This window comes from Hyperolius riggenbachi, chromosome 3 (assembly GCF_040937935.1).
Source record: "Hyperolius riggenbachi isolate aHypRig1 chromosome 3, aHypRig1.pri, whole genome shotgun sequence".
In the NCBI taxonomy this organism is placed as follows: domain Eukaryota; kingdom Metazoa; phylum Chordata; class Amphibia; order Anura; family Hyperoliidae; genus Hyperolius; species Hyperolius riggenbachi.
Window position 1 is genome coordinate 324,631,712 of NC_090648.1, and position 23,014 is coordinate 324,654,725.

The 23,014-nt window shown below is 44.7% G+C and overlaps 1 protein-coding gene across 6 annotated transcripts in view; it reads left to right on the forward strand.

Moving 5' to 3' along the window:
- The window catches only part of ATP2B1 (ATPase plasma membrane Ca2+ transporting 1), a 266,462-nt gene that overhangs the window by 19,515 nt on the left and 223,933 nt on the right, over positions 1 to 23,014 (forward strand). For 5 of the 6 annotated variants that reach the window (XM_068276821.1, XM_068276825.1, XM_068276820.1 and 2 more), the window contains exon 2: positions 6,336 to 6,430. The exons of the other annotated variant lie outside the window; for it this stretch is intronic. The gene's annotated coding sequence lies outside the window, so the exon portion shown is untranslated. The remainder of the gene's footprint in view (positions 1 to 6,335; positions 6,431 to 23,014) is intronic. 6 annotated transcript variants of the gene reach the window in all.

Below are 23,014 nucleotides of genomic sequence, written 5' to 3' on the forward strand. Positions count from 1 at the left end.
GCACAAAGTAGCGAGTGGCAGTGTTCTCACTGCCGCGGTTAGCGATAACCGCAACCACGCTGCATGGAGTGGTTTGTCGGCGACGAGCGTTCCGCGATTAGCGATTGTGATTAGCGTGCAAAGCACGGTAATCGCGATCGCTCCAAAACCGCCAGTGTCCAGTGATTTTTTTTTTCCGCGTTTAGCGCGGGAAAATCACTCCCGCAAAACGCCAGCGGTAATCGCCGGTGTTTTGCGATTAGAAGTGTGAACGGGCCCTAAGTGCTTCCCAAATTTAAATGGCAGTGGTGCATAACTTTCTCTGTATATGTGCAGCATCACTACGGAACTTACTGCTATACTATGGTCTGGTTCTGTAGCAGCCAGTCAGCATTCTCCAAGTCGCGAGAACAGAGAGGGATGGGCTTAATATACCAGGATAAATATTTGGTATGGAAGTAAAGTCCTATGTGTCCTTTAATTAAAAAATGGTGAATGCTAGGTAGGTAAGAAATGGTGGCCCACTGTTGAAAGTGAAAAATTGTGATTGTTGGGATGGTGTATATGCAAAGCAGGGCTAATTGCTAGATAAAGATGAAGCCATTGATTTGCTAGGATGTGAAAAGAGATGTATCTTGGGGAGCTCTGAGAAGCTGGTTCTGTTCATCCTTGCAAAAATAGTGCCAATCACTGGAAAATGCCACAAAATGCTAGGGATCATTTAACAAACATTTTATAGTTAATCTCTCATGTTCTGAAGTCATTCACGATCCGCTTTGGCCTATTCATCCTTGCCAGCCTCTCTGCAACACTTAAGGCAGCCATACACTGATTGCCACCAAACCACCGACCAACAGATAGATCCCTCTCTGATCACAGAGGCATCTATTGGCTGCCTATAACTGCACACAGATTTCGAATAGATTTCAGCTTGAAATCGATTCACAACCTGTGGAGCTGCCACCTGCTTGCCGTCCCTGTGTGCTCCTCCGGCCAGCAGCAATACATTACCTGCCCGCTGGCGCGAGTCCCTGTCCGTGCTGACACTTTCTCCGGCTGGCCTGTCTCCTCTTCACTTCCTGTCCCGTCCTGTGACGAACTGAAGTATACCAGTAGAAGTATGAAGTACAACAGTAGAGGGTGCTCTACTGTTTAAACTTCGGCTTGTGACTGGAGGAGCCAGAAAGTAATGAGACAGGCCTGCTGGAGAAAGTGTCAGCACGGACCGGGGACTCGCGCCAGCAGAAAGGTAATGTAACACTGCCACTATGCTGCGTTGGACGATCGATGCTAACGCGCTCACGACCCGCCCGCGATCAACCAACATTTTCTGCTGGGACAGATTGACGGAATCTGTTTTCGGATGGAAATCTATCAACATTTGTGTTACTGATTTCACAGCAAATTCGATCGAATCTCCTGTATATCGGTGGGAAATCAACGGGAGTGTATGGGTAGCTTTATTTTTTTTTTTTTATTGCATTTGTACTACATCCTTATCCACACACTTCACCCAGCTTACCATACTCCAGCTTCTGCATTGTTAGATTAGTTACCTAGACGGGGGTGGTGAGGTTAGTCCAGGCATGGGCAAACTTGGCCCTCCAGCTGTTAAAGAACTAAAAGTCCCACAATGCATTGCAGGAGTCTGACATCCACAGTCATGACTCATAAAGGCAAATGCATTGTGGGACTTGTAGTTCCGTAACAGTTGCAGGGCCGGGTTTGCCCATGCCTGGGTTAGTAGCTGAATTTGTTATCCAGTCCTGGGGAAGTATAGCTGGACCTGACAGGACAGTCTATATCCTAGTTAAAAATCAGTGCTGTAGAAAGAGCTTGAATATTTTCAGTGATCAAGTAATTCAAATTAAATGATACTCCGATTAAATGAGAATACTCTTGTGACTTGTTTAACCATTTTCTGGCCTATGCCTTTTGTGCAGAGGCCAAAATGTGACAATAGGGCAGTAAGAGCATGTCTGCTTCATGTGAAATAGGGTGCTGTAAGATTGATAGATGAGACTTGGGCACTGTTAGGAGCTGTTAGGCATAAGGTCTCAGAGAAAATAAACACATATATCAGTAGCTAAAGATTGGCTGTACTTACATTACATATGCATTTCACTGTCCACGTTTGGATTTCACAGAATTTGTATATAGTATATGCAGAGATAGATGCTCCTGACAGCTCATGGCAGGCTCCATGTTTTTCTGTCAAATGTGTCATGTCCTGCCTGCTTCCTGATCACAGATAAGCTCCTACTTGAACAACACAGTGTGCAGTGAATATTAATGAGCCATGTGGCTAGGAACAATAGCTGACTCCTGCAGTGTACTCTGCCCGGATATTTATCAGTGCTACGTGCTGGACTGATTAGAAGCTCCTGTACCGTCTCATTAGCAGCCGAGGGGAGGGCCCCAGAATGCTTTGCAGTTTAGTATGCGGCTTGCGTCCTTATGGTTCTATAACAGCCTTTCTGATAAGCACACATCAAAGGTAACTGAGATTTTTATCTTCACTAATTGCTTTATGGCTTCCTTCTAAGCTGTTTAACACAGGAGAATAGAGGTTTAAATTAGCTTCTGCAGCCTGACAGTTACTCTTTAAAGAACAAGCGACACCCATGCTAACCTAAGAATAAAAAACTCATATATAGGTAGATAAATACTACTTCTACTTACGGTACATAACAGATGTATTGCGCTATCCACGTAATGATTCCTGTGAATTTTACAAAGGAAAAGCAGAAAATCCTATTCTAGGCAGTGGCCATCTTGCCAAGCTTATGCTGACATCCTATCCTCCTGACTCTTGTTTTCCCCCTCTCCCTTCTGTTGCTCATTGTGTATTAATTAGCTGCCCTCCTCCCAGAGTCTTCAGACACTCCCATTGAGGTGTATACTAGGAACTTCACTGTCTTTTTTTGTTTTTTTTGTTTTTTTGTTTTGTTTACACATCCAATCACTGAGTCACCTCAGCCTTGCTTGTAAACACAAGTGATCAGAGGGAGTTTCTGATAAGCAGGAAGGCAGGGAAATACATGGAAGAGGAGGTATATATTATAGATAAAAAGAACTCCCAGCATTCAACTCTTTGGCACTGTTTGGCACTAGAGCCAGTGCTCCTAAGGTATTTGATAACTCCAAACCATAACAGCAGAAAACGTTTTGCAAGTTTTGAATGCAGGATTAGCATCTTTATCACTTAATACACTCAGACCAGTTGCTGTTGAAATTTGATTTTTATGGTGACAATACCGCTTTAAGAACAAGTCCCCATTGCTGGCCACCTATTCTCAAATGCTACTATTGCAATGCAAACCTGGTCATCTAGCAAGAAGTGCTAGTGTTTTTGCTTAGCTGGAACAAGAATACAAAATGAAGAGTTCTGACTTGTGTTCTGTTAGGCCCGGTTCACATTAGCGTTCGCTATCCGGATTTTCCGGATCTGATCCGGACCGCATACTGTACAAACAGAACGTACGTTCCGCATAGCAATGTAAAGTCTATGCGGACGTTCACACGCGTCCGTTCCGTACAGTACGGAGCCAGACCGGATCCGGACACTTTTCCAACATGCGCTATTTTTTGGGTCCAGATCTCCGGCCCACGCACCCGGAGCCGGACCTGAGCCTGACAGCACCATCAGGAACACAGAAACCAATGGGGAACGGAAGGCACAGAACACACTGCCTACAACAACCTGACGTTCTACCCCACTTCCTATGCGTATGCAAGCGGCCATTTCGGATGGGGACACATGGGCCAAGCATGTCTGGAGTGGAGCAGCAGTGACAGACGTGCTGGAGCTGTTTGGCAGAATGTCTGAGGTGGAGGTGAGGCCTACAGCGGAGGAACCTGATTCTACAAGTGCACCTTCTGCTGACCCCAACATTTATTTTTTTCAAATTTCACTATTTTTTGCCCACGGATCTGGATGGCAGCCTGATGCATGCCCTGATACAAACGGACCGGTTCTGATCAGGATCAGGTCAGGATCCGATCCGTTTATTTGCCAAAACGCAAGTGTGAACGGGGCCTTACTCTAAGTGAATGCCTTGAAAGGCATTATAGCCAAAGTGTCAGACTTGCAGCCAGGTTAACTGATTTTTGAAGTCTATAATAGGTATTTCCATAAATCTTGTAACAGATTATACTTGAAGCTCACTACCTAAGCAAATTCTGCAATACAAGATGCTTCAGCATTATTTAAACCCAAGTATAGTATTTTAAGAAGTAGGACCTTATTAAAAATTTCTGTAAGGAGTTGGTTTAACTAGTACCTAGAGAAATGATGCCCAATGTTTTCATACATAGATGTGATTTTTTTTTTTTTTTTTTTTTTTTTTTTTTTTTTTTTTTTTGTCTTGTGTTTGCTTTTCACCCAATAGCACTCTCTAGTTTGGGCTTAATGTTCACAGTGGAGTAGTGTGTTACTGACCTCATTCAGTCTATTGTTTCTAGTTTTAGCACAGCATCCATTGTTACAGAACATGGTCAGATTGTATCAAATTACTTATTTTGGAGGCAGTGAGGTCTGCTAGATGTGACTAAATAGCAGCTAATGTTTACTGATGTATACAAAGTTTTCTCTCTGAAATCTGTCCACCATGTTTTTTATTTTTTTTTTCCCCTTTTTAAAGTGTTGTGAACAGGCTGAAATTTTAGACTTTCTAAACTTTCCTAACTTTGCATGCATTTTTCAATTGGGGCAAAGTCACTTTTTTGCATTTTTCCATCATATCCTCAGCGCTTGAGACATTTATTTATCTGAAATAGGTGGCCTGTCTGTCAGAATTGTGTTCATCCAGTCCGGTGATTCAGAGTAGACAGCTGTATATAATCAGATAAGATTTTAAAATTTCTCTATTTCAATGCTACTTAGAAAAATTCCCTCCCTCCACCTGCTTATTGGAGTGGAACAAGAATACTTATTATTATTCCTCCAACTGTAAATCTTGTAATGGGGCTATCCTGTAAGTACCCACTGCAATGTTAGCTGCACACATAAATATTTTACTTCTACAGTCTTCAGCCCATTCTACACGATACGATTCTTTGTACGATTCTATTTACGATCCGATTAAATCCATGTCCGATCGGGACAATGGCGAATTGAATTAAATCGAATCCCGATCGGACATCGGATCGTAAGTAGAATCGTAATCGAGTCGTACAAGAATCGTATCGTGTAGATGGGGCTTTTAAATTATTGGTTTAAAGTAATCATTTGAGTGTTTTTAAGATGATCAGTTTGACCCATTAAATACACGTCTCCAATGTAAATTGTTGGTTCCACGTATCCATCATAAGTAGGAGTCCAAGGGGTATGGCCCACTAGAGTGCTTTTAACCGGGCTTTGAGATCACTGGTGATTCCAAAAGCACTAGGCTAATGGAAGTCGATGGCCGCAAACTCATCAGAGTGATTGCAATCATGAGTTCTGCAGCATTTTTGGAGGGTTTGCGCTCCAATACAAAGTATAGAAAGGCTGCAAAATAGCTTTTGAATCTCTGTTCAACCGTTCTTTTGCAATGATTGTTGCACGTGTGGTGCTTTTGAATAAAGCTTTACACACATGCTGGGTCTGTTGACAGCCTTCTGGCACCTAGCCCCTCCCCCTTGCACAGAAGCAATGACATTATGAGCAAGGCGGTGGGATGAAGCTCCGCAAGCCGGCACAGAAACCTGGCAAGTAGGTAAAAATTTGTTCAAAATGCAGAATATAGATCGTAAGTGATGTACAGTCCCCTATAAAGTGCTTGCAAACGCTGGAAAATCACATCCAAAAGCACTGCACAAAGTGCTTACTGCTCTGTGGTGCCCGGTTTAATACTGGCTGCATTGTGACCATTATGACCCCTCATTTTTCTACCCTCCCAGAGGAAACTCTGCTCCTGGCTGTGATGCAGCTTTGGGCCTATTATGATCCCTGCTGCATCCAGGCCTCCTTATTGGCTGACAGACTATCCATTGCCAGTCAGTACCCAGGGACGTGATGAAATGCAGTTCTAAAACAACGTGAACAAGGGTTAGAAGTGTCAAACATTTGTGCATATGTTTACTTTTGAATGATTGTATATTCACATACGTTTAGAATCAGTCGGCTACATGTGCTTATTAGTCAAATGCAATGACATTTGCATTGGAAACCAGAAAATTTACATCTAAAGCAACTGAATTTAAAATGATCAAATTTTTTTTCCCCTCCTACCCTCAGATGTGTATATCTATGTGGTGTCTATATAAAGGTCAAATGAAAAACAGTTTGGTATTTGCATTGGCTGTGTTTTTTTTTTTTTTTTTTTTTTTTTAACAATATATTCCATACATTTAAGTTCCTTATTTGCTTTTAGGTGGATCGGCTTTCCCTGTAATCCGTTGTCCTAACTCTAAACATTGAACGATCCAAAGTCCCATATACCAGTAACAAGAAATAACCTCGGACTGTGTAAGTTTACTTTTCATTTTTATAGAGTCTGTTCAAGCGAGCTAAGATCACCTTATAAATAAGCCTCCATATTTACAAGCTGATTGGGCATAATTGAGAGTTATGGTTAATCACCATTCCTGAGATGAAGCTGTGTCAACACTGTGTGTTCATGTGCATTGCCCAGCCTTTGGGACAACTTTGTGTGCAGAGCAGCAGTTGGCTAAAATGGAATGTTTCAGATTGACCAGTATTGCAATCCGTAGTTTCCATAAGTGCACTGCACCTACCACAAAATCTAAAAAGCCATTTGGTGGAATATGCGTGATCATCCTATTTATGTCTGTCAAGATTAGTTATCAAATGTAAACCTGGTGTACGTTGGCTTCACTTGTTATATTTAAAAATGCCTTAAAGAAATCCTGTAATAAAAAATACCCTTCTGGGGGATGCTTACCTTGGGAGGGGGAAGCCTCTGGATCCTAACGAGGCTTCCCCCATCGTCCGGCGTCCCTCCCTTAAGTGCGACGATTTAAATATTTACCTCTGATCATGCACAAGTGTACTAGCAGCTTTCCATTCGGGTAAGGCGTAAATGGCCAAACCCGAGCGATCCGCTCTACTGTGCAGGCGCGAGTCCTTTTTACGTCTGCATAGTAGAGTGGATACGATTGGGTTCCGCTATTTCTGCCTAGCCCGAAGGAAGAGCCGCAGGAACCAGCACTGCACCTGTGCTGGATCATGGAGAGGTAAATTTATTCATCCCTTGTCAGGCTTGTCGGCAGAGGATTGCGGGAGGCTTTGAGGGATCCAGCATTGGATTGCCTGCAGCTACAGGGATGGGGGAAGCCTTAATGGGACCCTGAGGCTCCCCCTGCCCCCCCCCCCCGTACTACCCTTTTCTATAAGGGCTAGTTCACAGTGCTCATGTTTGTTGAAGAAAAAAATCTGCATTGTCACCTCGCTGTCCATACAATTCTGTGGGCCTGTTCACAGTACTGCATTGTAACGTATCACGTTTTTCTGACTCAATGCATGCAGGCTTTGTATTAGTCTATGTCCAATCGCCATTGCAGCTCACTCATAATGCATGCGTTATGTAACTGACCATTGTGCGTCCAGCCGAAGTCTAAATTGAATGCGTTGTTTCTAAAGCCAATATAGTGAGTTGCAAAACTAATAGAAGATGCAGTTACTCCTCAACCCACAGAATATTAATCTACAACATTTAAGTGCATTTTAGTTTAAACCCTGCTGGGCGACAGTAATTGCAAGTGCGCATGGGCCTTAAAGGAAACCTTAGGTGCGTGATATGGAGGCTCTCATTTCTTTCCTTTTAAACAATACCAGTTGCCTGGCAGCCCTGCTTATTTTTCTGCCTCTATTACTTTTAGCCATATACCCCGAACAAGCATGCAGCAGACTAGGTGCTCTGGCTGAAGTCTGACTGGATTAGCCCCATGCTTTTTTCAGTGTGGTTAAGACACTACAGCAACCAAAGATCAGTGGGATGGCCAGGCAACTGGTATTAAAAGGAAATAAATATGGCAGCCTCCATATCCCTCTCTTCAGGTGTTTAGCTGTTTACCTTTAAAAGGACAATATTGTAGCATTCCTACAATGACAATCACTTAACCAACACCAATTACTGTATTTCTCTGTGCCTCCAACTCATTCTCTGCTTGTGATTTGCCTCTCCATAGAACCATACAGGCTACTGACCAGCATTTCTGTGTAGTAATCGTTCAAAAAACAAAACAAAAAACAAATCGGTCGCCTAAAGTGCTCACCAGTGATTGTATCAGGTGTCAATTGTTAACGTTCAACCTGCTGCCAGCTGATGAAAAATTCAACCTATAATAGTACACTTTTGAAAGAAGAAAAAATATATGAATTTATATATCTTGCAAAGCTCAACTTAAGGCAAGTGTAGCTTAATCTCTCTCTACATAATCGTTCAGTGTTAAAAAAAAAAAAAAAAAAAATTCTAATTGTAGCTAATATTAACTAGATCAGTCTCTTATTGCGACTTTACACGGCAGCAATATTTTGTCTAGATGAGTGCCTGTAAGTTAAGTCAAACAGGCTTAACTGTATTGTACAGTGCTGTTCTTATGTGGGTGGAATGGAACCATGATCAGTAGACTGCAAGTACCTCAGGTACTGGGGTTGAGTTGATGGGGAAAGTACATATGGATTTGGCATTGTTTAAAGAAAACCTGAACTGAAAATGTAAAAGTCAAAATAACCATACACAAACCATACTTACCTGCTGCGTAGTCTACTCATCAATCTTTCTCCTCTCCTGTTTGTCCACTGTGATCAATGGAATTCTCCGTCCTCCATTTTGAAAATGGCCATTACCCCTTAACAGCTTCCTGGTCAGCACACTGTTAAACTGTAATATCGCCCACTTGAGCCATAGGGAAACATGGACACATCAGTTCTCCTCTCAGCTGTAACTGACAGCAACTGATATATTTCAGTTGTGACAAAATGTTGTCAGAACTGGAAGGGGATCATTGTCAGAAGAAAATGGTGAGCTTCTGAGAGGAACTGATGGCAAGGTAACTATGTAATGTTCATTTGAGGTTACCTCATGTGTTTGTTTTAAATTTTACTCAGTACAGGTTCCCTTTAAGCACCATCTGAGTAAGCAGACAATCAGCAAAGCTGTTATGCTGGGTACACACTATGCGGTTTCCCGCGCAATTCGCGGGATCGATTCGATTATTTCCAACATGTTCGATCGTGTTTTGATGGATATAGCCGTCGATTTTGCATATTAAGTATGCAAAATCGATGGCTGTATCCATCGAAACACGATCGAACATGTTGGAAATGAATCGATCCCGTGAATCGTGCGGGAAATCGCAACGTGTGTACCCAGCATTAATTTGTTTTGGTTTGCATCAGTGTTCTCCTCAGACATCCATTTCCTGGTTTTGGTCCCACTTAGTGAAATAGGTTTTGTTCACAGCAGTTAATAATGGATTGTTCAATCCACTCTGATGAGCATAATGCAAGCATGTGTGGGCTGCACATTTTTTTTTTTTTTTTTTTTTTTTCCTAGATTGACCGGATTATCTCTGTTCCTACAATGCTGGTCACTGCATATGTTTTGCAAATTTCTGCTCACCTGCCACTGTCACATTCTGGGTCTCTGCTGCTGCCACCGCCGCTTGCTCCACTGTGTGGGAGTACCACAGGTATAGAGATCTGATCCCCATCAGAAGCATCATACCCCCATTGGATTGTAACAGACCAACAAGAATCCTCCCTGATCCGTTTTGAAATAGAAAATTTATCAGTTTTTAGGGCTGGTGCACACCGAGCGGCTTTTTCAGCGTTTCTGCAGCCGCTTGCGGCTGCGGATCCGCTTGGTCAATGTATCTCAATGGGGTGGTTCACACCAGAGCAGGAGGCGTTTTGCAGAAACGAAAAATGCCGGGGTGAGGCATTTTTTGGATTGCGGGTGCGTTTCTGCCTCAATGTTAAGTATAGGAAAAACGCAAACCGCTCTGAAAAACGGCACTTCAGAGCGGTTTTGCAGGCGTTTTTGTTACAGAAGCTGTTCAGTAACAGCTTTACTGTAACAATATATGAAATCTACTATACTGAAAACCGCAGCAGCAATCCGCAAAACGCCATAGAAAAATAAAAAAAGCGTTTCAAAATCTGCTAGCATTTTGCGGATCTGCTAGCGGTTTTTGGTGTGCACCGGGCCTGAAAGGATGTTTTTCATCCGATATAGTGTGAACTGGGCTTGAAGGGAGATTTTTAGGAAGATGCTAATTTTTCTGGCTTGCATGCAAATTGATTTGTTCAATGTTAAGCTGCAGGTTCTTTTGGCACTATACCAACTAGCATATGATTTGTATGCAGCTTGAAAAAATTAGCATCTTGTGGACATCTCAAAGCACTTTTAACCTCCTGCCAAAGTTACCTGGACGACTAGCAGAGTGTCGGAGCATTCCGGGAGGACAACGAGGGAGCCCTCCTCTTGAAGAGGGCTAGAGGAAGCCCCAGTAAGTATCAAAGTCTGAAGTGTAAAAAAAAATTGCTCTTTTTACATTGCAGTAGTCTTTAGCAATAATGCCAGAGCTGAAACTCTGCATCCCTGCGGCACAACGAGGTCTGAATCACGCAAAATCCGGGGCTCCTTCCCTTTGCTATCAGTCTTGGGCAGCAAGCAGAGAGTAGTCAAAATCCAGGCAGAGGTCGGTGCAGGTGGAGAGTAGTAAAAACCATCCAAAAATTTGTAACAGAAAGGCAGATAAGCAGAAGCACATGGCTCAGAAGCAGTTAGGAACCAAATGGCTATATTAACATCCTGTGCTTTCAAATTAGCTTATCTGCCATCTCTGCCATGGCATTCACATGACACAAGCTCAAATTACAGCTTGTGATTAGAGACAAATGAGGAGGAATTAGACAGGCTAAATTCTCTACATACACACAGGGCGCATTTCTTTGTTTACCTTTTGCCCTGTGCAAACGATCGTGCCCAGATGGGGGATTAGACAGGCTAAATGCTCTCCATATGTGTAGGCTGCATTTCTGTCTTGTGCTTGTGTTCGGGTCCACTTTAATTGCGGCGCTGACGCCCCCCGATGTCACGCCGCTCCCACACCACTGCTGATTGGCCACCAGGATCCAGGCAGCAGGGATGGGGATCCCGGTGGCCTTAAGGAGAGCCCTCGAGTCCCGCTGGGCTGTGCAGGTAGTGTGCGGGACCCAGGTAAGTAGCAGGAGCTGCCGTTTACCGCTTCCAGCTTCTGATTCTTAGCCCGAGCTAAGCTTGGGATTACCGCCAGGGGGGTTAAAAAGATAAGATAAAATGTTCTATTTCTCAGATAAGTCATCATGAATAACTTGTATACAGTAATAGCAGTGCTTAGTCCACAAAAACCTGTGCTGCTGCAATAAAGAAGTCACTATATTTTTAAATTGCGTTGTCAATCTGCACTGTGAAGCGCCTTCCAATGAGTTCTGAAGCATTTGGCTGAATATGAACAGATATTGCTCAAAACACTTCTGAAATCACTCTGCTGCTTTTGTCAGCAGTCACATCAATAAACACAAGAGAAGCAGTTCCATTGGCAGCCATACATGCCCATGCCATGACACTACCACTTCCATGCATCACTGATGAGTTGGTATGCTTGGGATCATGAGCAGTTCCTTTCCTTCTCCATACTCTTCTCTTCCCATCACTCTTGTACAAGTTGATCTTGGTATCATCCGTCCTAGGCTGCTGCTCCAGAACTGTGAAGGCTTTTTTTTTTTTTTTTTTTTTTTTTTTTTTTTTAGATGTCATTTGGCAAACTCTAATCTGACCGTCCTGTTTTTGAGGCTCACCAATGGTTTACATCTTGTGGTGAACCCTCTGTATTTACTCTGGTGAAGTCTTCTCTTGATGGTTGACATTGACACACATACACCTACCTCCTGGAGAGTGTTCTTGATCTGGCCAACTGTTGTGAAGGGTGTTTTTCATCACTAGGGAAAGAATTCTTCGGTCATCCACCAGTTGTTTTCTGTGGTCTTTTTACTGTTTTTGAGCTCACCGGTGAGGTTTTTTTTTTTTATTTTATTTTTTTTAAATAGTATGTCCCAACAGTTGTTTTGGCCATGCTTAGTTTTTGCTATCTCTCCGATAGGTTTGTATTGTTTTTCAGTCTAAAGCCTCATACACGCTCAACAAGTCCTTTTTTTAAATGCACAATTCTCAAAATTTCCAGGCTAAGAGGAGGAGAAATAGGATCGGCACTAGATGCAATAGTGGCAGACCTGATGGGGGTAGGTGGATCCCTGCTGTGCCTCCAGACAAAGTCCAATTGCAGTCACACTGAGAAGAAAGGAATATCCGGGCACCAGCAAGTTTGCGTAGCAATCCACCAAATTTTATTGCGTCCCCATCCCCAACAGATGCAGAAAAACAATGGTCTAACAGCCGTTTCGCAAATACAACTTGCTTCCTCAGAGACCAAAGGTCTCTGAGGAAGCAAGATGTATTTGCGAAACCGCTGTTATGCCGGGCATACATGGCTCGTTTTTATGCGCCGGATCAAGCCAGCGGCTTGATGCCGGCGCATCCCCGCTTGTCCGCGCGGATCGATTGACGCTCATCCTTGCCGCCGCTTCCTTTTCACAGCTTGATTCCCTGCCATTGTCCGCCGGCGGGAATCGAGCGGGCGCAGGTCGAGCAGCATGATCGGGCCAGCTGAATATTAATAGCTGGCCGGTACAGAAACGTACCGTGTATCCCCAGCATTAGGCCATTGTTCTTCTGCATGTATCTGTTGGTGATGGGGACGCAATAAAATTTGGTGGACAATTATCAAACTGTTGGAATGACTTGAGCTGCATCTTATCAGTTGTTTGAACAATAGCAAACAACTTTTTTTTTTGGCTGTTTCAACAACAAATGTTAATTGTGCATTTAAAAGACTTTTGGTGAGCGTGTGTATGAGGCTTAAAGGATACCCGAAGTGACATGTGACATGAGATAGACATGTGTATGTACAGTGCCTAGCACACAACTATGCTTTTTTTTTTTTTTTTTCTTTTTTTCTCCCTCTGTCTGAAAGGGTTAAATATCAGGTATATGAGTGGCTAACTCTGTCAGTCCAGTCCAGAATGTGACTACAGTGTGACCCTCGCTGATGAGAAATTCCCCTTTTTACCTCTTTCTTGCTCTCAGAAGCCATTTTCTGCTAGGAAAGTGTTTTATAGTTGGAATTTCTTATCGGTGAGGATCACACTGTAGTCACTTCCTGTCTGAGTCAGGGCTAAGCCAGCTGCTTACATACCTGATATTTAACTTTCAGGCAGAAAAAGGAACACCGCATAGTTATTTGTGTGCTAGGCACTGTACATATACAACTATCTCATCATGTCACTATCCTTTAAAGCAGTATTTCTCAACATTTTATTGGTATGTACCCCTTTTAAAACTGAGTACTCACCAAGTACCCCCTAGTATAGTAAACATTATCACAAGTACCCCTTGACAAATATATATTTGATTGTAGTACATAATTCGTTCTAAACAATTTCCAAGCATATACTATTGCTTTTAATTAGCTAAAACACTAATTTGGTGTTTAAATAAGATTTATTATTTTTAAAACTATAAAATTTGTTGTTCTTGGTTGAATATATCAAGCCCGAGTACCCCCTGGAACCATCAGAAGTACCCCCTGGGGTACGCGTACCACACGTTGAGAACCTAGGCTTTAAAGGACTTACGAGGCCAAAATGGCTAAAAAAGCCAAGTACCTGCAAGATGTTTAAATGCACAGGGGACGCCGTCCGCACTCCGTGCAGTTCTGCCGGGTCCCCTTCCTGAAATCGCCCCCTGTGCCGATCGCGACGCCACAGGCCGGGTCGGGCTCTCATGCCGCTCCTAATATGGCCGCAGCTGCGCAGTCCGCATTGCTGCGAGTGCGGCTGCGCAGCTCTAGGGCCAACCCCCTGAACCACGCACTGTAGCATGGATCGGAGGGGTTGGCCCTAGAGCTGCGCAGCCGCACTCGCGGCAATGCGGAGTGCGCGGCCGCGGCCAGCTCCGGCGGCCATATTAGGAGCGGCATGAGAGTCTGGGTCGGACTCTAATGCCGCTCCTAATATGGCCGCCGGAGCTGGAGGCCTGTGGGGTCGCGATCGGCATGGGGGGCGATTTTAGGAAGGGGACCCGGCAGAACTGCACGCAGGGCGCGGACGGCGTCCACCGTGCATTTAACCACTTGAGGACTACAGTCTTTCTAACCCTTAAGGACCAGGCACTTTTTTTCCACTCAGACCACTGCAGCTTTCACGGTTTATTGCTCGCTCATACAACCTACCACCTAAATGAATTTTGGCTCCTTTTCTTGTCACTAATAAAGCTTTCTTTTGGTGCTATTTGATTGCTCCTGCGATTTTTACTTTTTATTATATTCATCAAAAAAGACATGAATTTTGGCAAAAAAATGATTTTTTTAACTTTCTGTGCTGACAATTTTCAAATAAAGTAAAATTTCTGTATACATGCAGCGCGAAAAATGTGGACAAACATGTTTTTGATAAAAAAAAACCCATTCAGTGTATATTTATTGGTTTGGGTAAAAGTTATAGCGTTTACAAACTATGTTGCAAAAAGTGAATTTTCCCATTTTCAAGCACCTCTGACTTTTCTGACCCCCTGTCATGTTTCATGAGGGGCTAGAATTCCAGGATAGTATAAATACCCCCCAAATGACCCCATTTTGGAAAGAAGACATCCCAAAGTATTCACTGAGAGGCATAGTGAGTTCATAGAAGATATTATTTTTTGTCACAAGTAAGCGGAAAATGACACTTTGTGACAAAAAAAAGAAAAAAAAAAAGAATCCATTTCTTCTAACTTGCGACAAAAAAAAATGAAATCTGCCACGGACTCACCATGCCCCTCTCTGAATACCTTGAAGTGTCTACTTTCCAAAATGGGGTCATTTGTGGGGTGTGTTTACTGTCCTCGCATTTTGGGGGGTGCTAATTTGTAAGCACCCCTGTAAAGCCTAAAAGTGCTCATTGGACTTTGGGCCCCTTAGCGCAGTTAGGCTGCAAAAAAGTGCCACACATGTGGTATTGCCGTACTCAAGAGAAGTAGTAGAATGTGTTTTGGGGTGTATTTTTACACATACCCATGCTGGGTGGGAGAAATCTCTCTGTAAATGACAATTTTTTCATTTTTTTTACACACAATTGTCCATTTACAGAGTTATTTCTCCCACCCAGCATGGGTATGTGTAAAAATACACCCCAAAACACATTGTACTACTTCTCCCGAGTACGGCGATACCACATGTGTGGCACTTTTTTGCACCCTAACTGCGCTAAAGGGCCCAAAGTCCAATGAGTACCTTTAGGATTTCACAAGTCATTTTGCGGAATTTGATTTCCAGACTACTCCTCACGGTTTAGGGCCCCTAAAATGCCAGGGCAGTATAGGAACCCCACAAATGACCCCATTTTAGAAAGAAGACACCCCAAGGTATTCCGTTAGGAGTATGGTGAGTTCATAGAAGATTTTATTTTTTGTCAAAAGTTAGCGCAAAATTGATTTTTATTGTTTTTTTCACAAAGTGTCATTTTCCACTAACTTGTGACAAAAAATAAAATCTTCTATGAACTCACCATACTCCTAACGGAATACCTTGAGGTGTCTTCTTTCTAAAATGGGGTCATTTGTGGGGTTCCTATACTGCCCTGGCATTTTAGGGGCCCTAAACCGTGAGGAGTAGTCTGGAAATCAAATTCCGCAAAATGACCTGTGAAATCCTAAAGGTACTCATTGGACTTTGGGCCCTTTAGCGCAGTTAGGGTGCAAAAAAGTGCCACACGTGGTATCGCCGTACTCGGGAGAAGTAGTACAATGTGTTTTGGGGTGTATTTTTACACATACCCATGCTGGGTGGGAGAAATAACTCTGTAAATGGACAATTGTGTGTAAAAAAATCAAAAGATTGTCATTTACAGAGGTATTTCTCCCACCCAGCATGGGTATGTGTAAAAATACACCCCAAAACACATTGTACTACTTCTCCCGAGTATGGCAATACCACATGTGTGGCACTTTTTTGCACCCTAACTGCGCTAAAGGGCCCAAAGTCCAATGAGTACCTTTAGGATTTCACAGGTCATTTTGCGGAATTTGATTTCCAGACTACTCCTCACGGTTTAGGGCCCCTAAAATGCCAGGGCAGTATAGGAACCCCACAAATGACCCCATTTTAGAAAGAAGACACCTCAAGGTATTCCGTTAGGAGTATGGTGAGTTCATAGAAGATTTTATTTTTTGTCACAAGTTAGTGGAAAATGACACTTTGTGAAAAAAACAATAAAAATCAATTTTGCGCTAACTTTTGACAAAAAATAAAATCTTCTATGAACTCACCATACTCCTAACGGAATACCTTTGGGTGTCTTCTTTCTAGAATGGGGTCATTTGTGGGGTTACTATACTGCCCTGGCATTTTAGGGGCCCTAAACCGTGAGGAGTAGTCTTGAAACCAAATGTCGCAAAATGACCTGTGAAATCCTAAAGGTACTCATTGGACTTTGGGCCCCTTAGCGTACTTAGGGTGTAAAAAAGTGCCACACGTGGTACCGCCGTACTCAGGAGAAGTAGTATAATGTGTTTTGGGGTGTATTTTTACACATACCCATGCTAAGTGGGAGAAATATCTCTGTAAATGACAATTGTTTGATTTGTTTTACACACAATTGACCATTTACATAGAAATTTCTCCCACCCAGCATGGGTATGTGTAAAAATACACCCAAAAACACATTATACTACTTTTCCTGAGTACGGCGGTACCACGTGTGACACTTTTTTGCAGCCTAGGTGCGCTAAGGGGCCCAACGTCCTATTCACGGGTCATTTTGAGGCATTTGTTTTCTAGACTACTCCTCGCGGTTTAGGGCCCCTAAAATGCCAGGGCAGTATAGGAACCCCACAAGTGACCCCATTTTAGAAAGAAGACACCCCAAGGTATTCCGTTAGGTGTATGGCGAGTTCATAGAAGATTTTATTTTTTGTCACAAGTTAGCGGAAAATGACACTTTGTGAAAAAAACCCAATAAAAAATCAATTTCCGCTAACTTTTGACAAAAAATAAAATCTTCTATGAACTCGTCATACACCTAACAGAATACCTTCAGGTGTCTTTTTTTCTAAAATGGGGTCACTTGTGGGGTTCCTATACCGCCCTGGCATTTTACGGGCCCAAAACCGTGAGTAGTCTGGAAACCAAATGTCTCAAAATGACTGTTCAGGGGTATAAGCATCTGCAAATTTTGATGACAGGTGGTCTATGAGGGGGCGAATTTTGTGGAACCGGTCATAAGCAGGGTGGCCTTTTAGATGACAGGTTGTATTGGGCCTGATCTGATGGATAGGAGTGCTAGGGGGGTGACAGGAGGTGATTGATGGGTGTCTCAGGGGGTGGTTAGAGGGGAAAATAGATGCAATCAATGCACTGGGGAGGTGATCGGAAGGGGGTCTGAGGGGGATCTGAGGGTTTGGCCGAGTGATCAGGAGCCCACACGGGGCAAATTAGGGCCTGATCTGATGGGTAGGTGTGCTAGGGGGTGACAGGAGGTGATTGATGGGTGTCTCAAGGTGTGATTAGAGGGGGGAATAGATGCAAGCAATGCACTGGCGAGGTGATCAGGGCTGGGGTCTGAGGGCATTCTGAGGGTGTGGGCGGGTGATTGAGTGCCCTAGGGGCAGATAGGGGTCTAATCTGATAGGTAGCAGTGACAGGGGGTGATTGATGGGTAATTAGTGGGTGTTTAGGGTAGAGAACAGATGTGAACACTGCACTTGGGAGGTGATCGGACGTCGGATCTGCGGGCGATCTATTGGTGTGGGTGGGTGTTCAGTTTGCCCGCAAGGGGCAGGTTAGGGTCTGATTGATGGGTGGCAGTGACAGGGGGTGATTGATGGGTGGCAGTGACGGGGTGATTGATGGGTGATTGACAGGTGATTGACAGGTGATCAGTGGGTTATTACAGGGAAGGACAGATGTAAATAATGCCCTGGCGAATTGATAAGGGGGGGTCTGAGGGCAATCTGAGCGTGTAGGCGGGTGATTGGGTGCCCGCAAGGGGCAGATTAGGGTCTGATCTGATGGGTAACAGTGACAGGTGGTGATAGGGGGTGATTGATGGGTGATTGATGGGTAATTAGTGAGTGTTTAGAGGAGAGAATAGATGGAAACACTGCGCTTGGGTGGTGATCTGATGTCGGATCTGCGGGCGATCTATTGGTGTGGGTGGGTGATCAGTTTGCCCGCAAGGGGCAGGTTAGGGGCTGATTGTTGGGTGGCAGTGACAGGGGGTGATTGATGGGTGATAGGTGATTGGCAGGTGATTGACAGGTGATCAGTGGGTTATTACATGGAAGGACAGATGTAATTAATGCACTGGTGAATTGATAAGGGGGGGGGGTCTGAGGGCAATCTGAGCGTGTGGGCGGGTGATTGGGTGCCCGCAAGGGGCAGCTTAGGGTCTGATCTGATAGGTAACAGTGACAGGTGGTGATAGGGGGTGATTGATGGGTGATTGATGGGTAATTAGTGGGTGTTTAGAGAAGATAACAGATGTAAACAATACATTTGGGAGGTAATCTGACGGCGGGTTTGCGGGCGATCTAATGGTGTGGGTGGGAGATCAGATTGCCCGCAAGGGGCAGGTTAGGGGCTGATTGATGGGTGGCAGTGACAGGGGGTGATTGATGGGTGATAGGTGATTGGCAGGTGATTGACAGGTGATCAGTGGGTTATTACATGGAAGGACAGATGTAATTAATGCACTGGTGAATTGATAAGGGGGGGGGGGGGTCTGAGGGCAATCTGAGCGTGTGGGCGGGTGATTGGGTGCCCGCAAGGGGCAGCTTAGGGTCTGATCTGATAGGTAACAGTGACAGGTGGTGATAGGGGGTGATGGGTGATTGATGGGTAATTAGTGGGTGTTTAGAGAAGATAACAGATGTAAACAATACATTTGGGAGGTAATCTGACGGCGGGTTTGCGGGCGATCTAATGGTGTGGGTGGGAGATCAGATTGCCCGCAAGGGGCAGGTTAGGGGCTGATTGATGGGTGGCAGTGACAGGGGGTGATTGATGGGTGATAGGTGATTGGCAGGTGATTGACAGGTGATCAGTGGGTTATTACAGGGAAGAACAGATGTAATTAATGCACTGGCGAATTGATAAGGGGGGGTCAGAGGGCAATCTGAGCGTGTTGGCGGGTGATTGGGTGCCCGCAAGGGGCAGATTAGGGTCTCATCTGATAGGTAAAAGTGACAGGTGGTGATAGGGGGTGATTGATGGGTGATTGATGGGTAATTAGTGGGTGTTTAGAGGAGAGAATAGATGTAAACAATGGATTTGGGAGGTGATCTGATGTCGGATCTGCGGGCGATCTATTGGTGTGGGTGGGTGATCAGATTGCCCGCAAGGGGCAGGTTAGGGGCTGATTGTTGGGTGGCAGTGACAGGGGGTGATTGATGGGTGATTGACGGGTGATTGACAGGTTATCAGGGAAGATAGATGCATACAGTACACGGGGGGGGGGGGGGGGGGGGGGTCTGGGGAGAATCTGAGGGGTGGGGGGGTGATCAGGAGGGGGCAGGGGGCAGGGGGGGATATAAAAAAAAAAAATAGCGTTGACAGATAGTGACAGGGAGTGATTGATGGGTTATTAGGGGGGTGATTGGGTGCAAACAGGGGTCTGGGGGGTGGGCAGGGGGGGGTCTGAGGGGTGCTGTGGGCGATCAGTGGGCGGGGGGGGGGGCAGATCAGTGTGTTTGGGTGCAGACTAGGGTGGCTGCAGCCTGCCCTGGTGGTCCCTCGGACACTGGGACCACCAGGGCAGGAGGCAGCCTGTATAATACACTTTGTATACATTACAAAGTGTATTATACACTTTGTATGCGGCGATCGCGGGGTTAACATCCCGCCGGCGCTTCCGTACGGCCGGCGGGATGTTACGGCGGGTGGGCGGAGCCAGTTGCCGGGGGAAGCGCGCGTCATCAATGACGCGATCGCTCCCCCGGCATGCCTAAAGGACGCGCCGCCTGAAGGCGTGTTGCGGTCCTTTAGGCGTCCACTTTGCCGCCGCCCATGGGCTGTGGGCGGTCGGCAAGTGGTTAAACATCTTGCAGGTACTTGGCGTTTTTAGCCATTTTGGCCTCGTAAGGCCTTTAATGATGGCTTGCTTCACTGATAGTGACCGGCTCATCTTGAGTTGCCGGCAACAGATTCCAAATGCAAATAGCACAATTGAAATGAACTCTGGACCTTTTATCTGCTCATTGTAATTGTGATAATGAGGGAATAACACACCTGGCCATGGAACAGCTGAGAAGCAAATTGTACTATTAGGCCCAGTGCACACCAAAAACGCTAGCAGATCGTCAAAACGCTAGCGGTTTTTGGAGCTGATTTCAGAGCGATTCTAAGCATGTTTAGAGACCTTTTCTAAACATGCCTAGCGTTTTTGGGAGCGTTTTATGTAGCAGATTACTTATATTGTTACAGTAAAAGCTGTTACTGAACAGCTTCTGTAACAAAAACGCCTGGAAAACTGCTCTGATCTAGCATTTTTCCAGAGCGGTTTGAGTTCTGCAAACGTACAGCAAGAGGCGCGTTTGCGGTATGCTAAAAACCTCAAACCGCTAATGTGCACTATCCCATTGAAATACATTAGCAAAGCGTTTTCACTGGCGGATGCGGTTGGATGACTCTTAAAACCGCTCGGTGTGCACTGGGCCTTACTTTTGCTCCCTTAAAGAGTACCTGAGGCGGGTTATTAAGGACCCATTCACACTTAAGCGCAAACCGGTAGCTCTTAGTACAAGTGATATTAACGCGGTTAAAATCACTGTACACTTCTGTGATTCAGAGCGATCGCGAGCAGCGCTTAAGCACTGTACGGCAATGGCCCCAGAATTGTGGCAAAACACAGCAGGTAACACGTTTTGCGATTTGGTGCTAATCGCAGCAGTGATATCACTGCTATAGGGTTAGAATAGCACTAGCGCTTTAAAAAGTGATAGCGCTTAGGTGATTAGCGGGAATCGTCCGCTAATCGCTGTAGTGAAAACGGGGCCGCAATCTAAAAGAAAGTGACAGAGGCATGTTCCCATCTACAGGCCATGCCTCTGTGTCTGTGATCGCCGCTCTCTGTGCCCCCTGCTCCCCTCTTGCTTCAGTTGTCCTTTAAAATTTTTAAGTTTTGACTGTGAGATGCCTTTTTGTTATGTACTTTCAATTAACAATATTCCGAGTTGGTGGAATGCTAAACTGAGGAGTCTTGCGTTGGAGTCGAAGTATTTTTGTACCGAATCATCTTGTGAACAATAAATGGGATATGAGAACCACCATAATACTCAGGACATAAAGCAGATCTCCAGTCTCTAGTTTTTAGTTCTGTGCACTTGCTCTTTGACCAAGCTGGTTTATGTGTGTAATCTCCTTGATTAGCTGAGTGGAATGGTTAAATACTCTGCTTTTACTATAATTCTAGTTGCTCTGAGTCCATTCTTCTGGTAATAGTAAGAAACTTTCCAGAGCAGATGTTTGGTTTTACAATTAAAAAATCTATAACTTATTTTTAGTTTAGGAGGCATCATTCTGCTGCTTTACAATTTTTTGTATTTTATAATGCAATTGCTTGACCTGAAGCCACAGAGCTGAATGTGTGTATTAGTAGCAGACTGGTCTGTTTTTTTTATTTTTATTTTTATTTTTGTTTTTTTAAGCTTTCACCATCCTGCTGTTCAGCCTTTGTCCTGCCCCCTTAAAGCCTGAAGTTATTCAAAAGAGTGCAGCTTCTAGCTGTGGAAAACTGTACTGCGGTCAGTAGCTGATGGAGTTCTTGACATTATACAGACTTGCCTTTATACACCTGTTAATCGAGGAGTTTTATCTAAAGATAAAGTGGCAAGGGATGGAAGGAAGCACCAAATGGTAAAGGTAGCCATACACTGGTCGATTTGCCATCAGATTCGACCAACAGATAGATCCCTCTCTGATTGAGGCCTCTTGCACACTGCACGCGATTCCGATTCAGATTCCGCTTTTTAATCAGTTTTTACATCAGATTCAGATTCCGATTTGCAGTGTGCAGGGAGCAAACTGCAAATCAGAATCTGAATCGGAAGTAAAAACTGATTAAAAAGCGGAATCTGAATCTGAATCGCGTGCAGTGTGCAAGAGGCCTGAATCTGATCAGAGAGGGATCGTATGGCTGCCTTTACTGGAAACAGATTGTGAACCAATTTCAGTCTGAAACTGTTCACAATCTGTGGTGGTGGTGCTGCCGCCACTCTCCCCGCCCGCATACATTACCTGCTCCGCCGGCGCGACTCCAGTCCCCAGGTCTCCGCTCTGGTCTCCAGGTCCGGCATGCTTTACTTCTTCCTGCCCGGCAGGAAGTTTAAACAGTAGAGCGCCCTCTACGGTTTAAACTTCCGCCGGGCAGGAGGAACTGAAGCATGCCGTAGACCAGCGCGGACACGGAGCAGCGGTGACCTGGGGTAGTCGCCCCGGCGGAGCAGGTAATGTATTGCGTCGGTCATCAGGCACTCGAACGCCGCTAGCGACGCACTCCCTACCCGCGGGCGATCAACGGTAATTTTCCGCACGGAGCGATCAACGGGATCGGACGAAATGGATCGAAATTCGGCGTGTAGCGCGAACGATTGGCAGCAGATTCGATCCCAGTGATCGAATCTGCTGTCGAAACGGCGGCAAATCGGGCCAGTGTATGGCCAGCTTAATGGCTTGTAGGGGGACTTTAAGATATGAATCTTTCCTTTTGTACGTGGGGTGCGGCTTTAAATCGTTGTTTGCCATGTGTTACCTAATGCACCAATGGCTGTGCCTGGATAATGGAAGTTGAGGATTTCAGCTATTACCTAGGCAACATTGAAGTTTGCAGTGCTTGTTTTTGAAAGCAGATGACAAAAGCTAGATTCCACACCTGGGTAGATATATACTATTGGATCCAGGCATATCTATGTACACATTTCCAGGGTCTGGCCTTTTACACCGTTTCTCATGGAAG